We start from the raw sequence: 4,099 nt of genomic DNA on the forward strand, positions 1-4,099 counted from the left end.
CATAAGGCATACCCGGTATAGAATTAATCATGATCAATTTCCACAGACGCGCTTTTGCCTTTCATCTACGATCATTTTTGCACTGCAGAGAAAAGTCAGCAGGAATCAGTGGATATGCTGCTACAGTTGCCTATATATTGTGTGCCAAAAACAAATTAACATTAGACCTTTGTTTCAATAAGAACAAAATAATTCACCCATATGTAGCCTATATCCTTTTTCCTGGGCTTCCAAGAAGTCCCAGACTATGGCTTATATGTCCCGATTGATACTCTTCATTTTACCTTTTGTAGCCTACTGTATATGTATTTATTGAAACTATCACAAGGTCTCATCTTGACTCTTAAAGAGATTAGCAGATGATCTTTAGTAGGCATAGCTTCCTCTTCTGCAATATTAGATTGATGTAAAATGATTATGAAAACACTTGTTATATTAAAACGTCATTCATACGCCTTTACAAGTGAGACAATCGATTCGCATGGCATCGATTGATACACTTTTCAGCACCACAGTGAAGGCCAGCTCCAACTTACGACGTACCTGTGAAACTGTCCCTTAAGGCAACTGCTAAGGTATAGTCTAGGAAACACTCGTAAAATAGCGCGCTCCCTTTGAAAGGTATACTTCAGAAACCTTCGTAGAACATTAAGGTACATCGAAACTGGGAAACGCAGCCCAGGTCTTATCTCTATTCAAGTTTATATTGTTGAAATGTAACTGATTTGTGCTCATGCGGTCCCAGAAACCACTGAAGCAGCACGTTCTCTGTGGAATTGATAAAAGGAGAGCAACAGTGCGTAGCCTATGTAAAAGTGCACTCCAAGGAGAAAGGAGGGAGAAATGTGCTGAATTCGTTTTGACTGATTAAATTACTTTTTTAAAAATTGCACTATGTATTTCTATGACTACTTTTTCCATTTTGTGGTTTGCCATGCACATTTATGTTTTATTTTCTTTTCTCAATGTTCCTGTAATATGCCTTGATACATTTTGCCTTGGCCTATAAAACAAAACCACTACAATTTAGAAAAACAATTGTTGAAATTGATTCAGTTGTGGCCTTTATTTCAAGAAAAAAAGTGTTGCAATATATGGTTTAATAATTTTTTAAAATGAAATTAGGTTGTTGCTGGTTCAGAAATCGATTTTGTAATGCTGGATATGCCTGTGAACCTTCGTCTAGTGAACCAGCATTCAGTAAACAAACTCCTGTGTGGAGTTTGCATGTTCTCCCTGTGTCCATGTGAATGTCCTCCAGGTTCCTCCCACAGTCCAAAGACATGCAGGTTAGGTTAACTGGAGAGTCTAAATTGCCCAAAGGTATGAGTGTGTGAGTGAATGGTGTGTGTGCCCTGCGATGAACTGGTGAAATGTCCAGGGTGTATTCCTGCCTATTGCCCAATGCATGCTGGTTCCAGAACCTTCTGTGACCCTGACCCTTGGATGGATGGATTATTTAATAAATTACTTAATCTTAAAACCTGATATGAATTTTTCTTTGACTTGTTGGTTGATTCCACTAGGTTGCTATAAACTTACCTACAAACAAATTTGGCAATTCAACCCTTTCATGTATGAAATATTACAAAACAGAGCAATAATTTGTTCACATTGTTTTTTGGTTTTTTCTGCTTTTAAGGACATGTGAAAGGATGTTAAAAGCTTGTTGGCTCCATGAAAACATAAGCTGCACAAGCAGATTACAACTTAATGCATGATGTCCACTAGAGTAGACATAAGGTTTTTCATACAAAGTATAAGAACTAAAGTAATTTTTTGTTTAAAACAGATAGTTAAAAAAAAACACTTGTTTCAAACTTACAGTGCTCCTTGCATCTTATGTAACAAGAATATATTTTTAACCTGCTCTGTTCTCTAGGAATAGAAGGTTTTCACAGTTACTTTCAGGTACTTTAAACATTTCCACCTCAACCCACTATTCTGACCTTCATTCTAACTAGAGAAAATCCAATCAAATGTAACAATATGTAGTATATCAAATTTTAATTAAAGGTCAAAGGAACCTACCTTCAAGCAGTTTGGAGATCAGAAATTTCTTGGCTAGGTACCAAGCCCTGTCCATTGGACACCATACAAAATACAGAACATGACCGCGTGGCCTAATGGATAAGGCGTCTGACTTCGAATCAGAAGATTGAGGGTTCGAGTCCCTTCGTGGTTGTTCAAATGCAGTGTCTGTAATGAGAATGCTTTAGCATTAAGCAGCCATGTTAATGGGGACTCATTGCCATTTTACTAGTGGATCTTCCCTTTTTGGGGAGACTGTGTAGTATAAAGTGTAAGGAGTTGGTCTTGTAACCTAAAAGGTCATAGGTTAAATTCCCAGGTAAGACACTGCCATTATACCCTTCACCTGGATTGCTTCAGTACATATCCAGCAGCATAAATGGATGCTATGTAAAACGTTACATATGTTGCACTGGATAAGAGTGTTTGCTAAATGCCAGTAATGTAATGTATGAAAGTGTTAATTGATAATTTTCAATAATAATTATTCAATTAAATTTAAAAAAAAATATTTTATATGTCGGTGAAATGAGGGCCTCTAGCATGCAATACCACTTGTGTTCACTATTCAGAGTGCTGAACATTTTAACAAGGGCATTGACTGTTGACGCTGCTGGATTTTAAAAAAATAAATGTATTTTCACTTACTGTAATCCTCACTTGCCCGACAGTGCATATGGCTCAGCTCCGTCACACGGTGGTGCTCAGGGTCCAAGCAGAAAAAATAATGAATAGACATTAATTGTTGCTCTTAATAATATATTTTAATGCACCGTCATCCACTTACACAGTCATTTTTAACATCAATGTACATATATGAAACTCCTCAATGATGCTAAATATCACCCTAAAATATATTTGTTGTTCTTGTAGTGGCTGCTGTTTTAATAATATATTCACAAATAACCACATTTAATAAGTAATCACATTTCTTCATACCAAATATTAGCTATGTTTTTATTATTATTTACAGACAAACATTAACATTCACAACAATCACACTAATAATGGCAATACATATTACAACAAACCAACGAACATGCAAAATTACTGCTGCTACTACTACTCCTACTCCTACTACTGCTACTGCTACTACTACTACTACTACTACTACTACTACTACTACTACTATAATAATAATAATAATAATAATAATAATAATAATAATAATAATAATAATAATAATAATAATAATAATAATAATATAGAGAACCAAGGGTACAAATGGCTCTGGCCAGCAGCCATACCACCACGCACTCTGCTCCTGCTGACTGGTTGAAGCTAAGCAAGTGTGGGCTTGTTTAGTACTTGGATGGGAGACCACCAGGGAATACTGAGTTGCTGCTGGAAGTGGTGGTGTTGGTGGGCCAGCAGGGGGCAATCTTCCCTCTGGTCAAATAAACCCCAATGCCACAGTGCAGTGATGGGGACACTGTGCTGTAGGAGATGCTTTCTTTCAGATGAGATATTAAACAGAGGTCCTGACTCACTGTGGTCATTAAAGATCCCATGACACTATTTGCAAAGAGTAGGGGGTTCCCTTGCCCTGGCTAAAATCCCAGATCTAGCTCTTGCAAAAAAAAAAAAAAAAAACTTGCCACCTAATCATCCCCTGATTTAATTGGCTAAAAAATGTTCTCTACCTCCAGTGGAGCTGCTCAGTGGCCAACAATAGAGGATTGTAGTTGTACTGGGCAGCTCCCAGGTGCGAATGAGCGTGAAGCAGGGGGTTCATGCAAACGAGCATCCGTGCTCAGCGAACCTACCCTGGGTAAATAAAGGTTAAATAAAATTAAATATATATAATTCATTAAAATAAACAAAATGATCTTCAAACATTTAAGATGTATGCTTTTTCGTTCGTAAATATTAGCTATGTTTTGTGAATCGTGAATTTCCACGGCTTCAAAATCATGTTTTGGAGAAAGCCTCTCCAGCGCTCCGGTCTGGTTTTCTTATGCTTTCTTAGGCCAATGAACTGTGTCTATGGCGGGAGTAAACTAACACCCACTGAACTCGCTAGTGCCCAGAAATGTGCTTTATCGCGATACTTTGTACAGTTCCATTG

The 4,099-nt window shown here is 37.3% G+C and overlaps 1 non-coding gene across 1 annotated transcript; it reads left to right on the forward strand.

Annotated features, from left to right (window-relative positions):
* Positions 1–2,112: 2,112 nt before the first annotated feature.
* Positions 2,113–2,185, forward strand: trnar-ucg (transfer RNA arginine (anticodon UCG)). Its single transcript has one exon. It is a non-coding gene; the product is annotated as a tRNA-Arg (tRNA).
* Positions 2,186–4,099: the final 1,914 nt, after the last annotated feature.

The sequence above is a fragment of the Anguilla rostrata genome, chromosome 1, assembly GCF_018555375.3.
Source record: "Anguilla rostrata isolate EN2019 chromosome 1, ASM1855537v3, whole genome shotgun sequence".
NCBI lineage: Eukaryota > Metazoa > Chordata > Actinopteri > Anguilliformes > Anguillidae > Anguilla > Anguilla rostrata.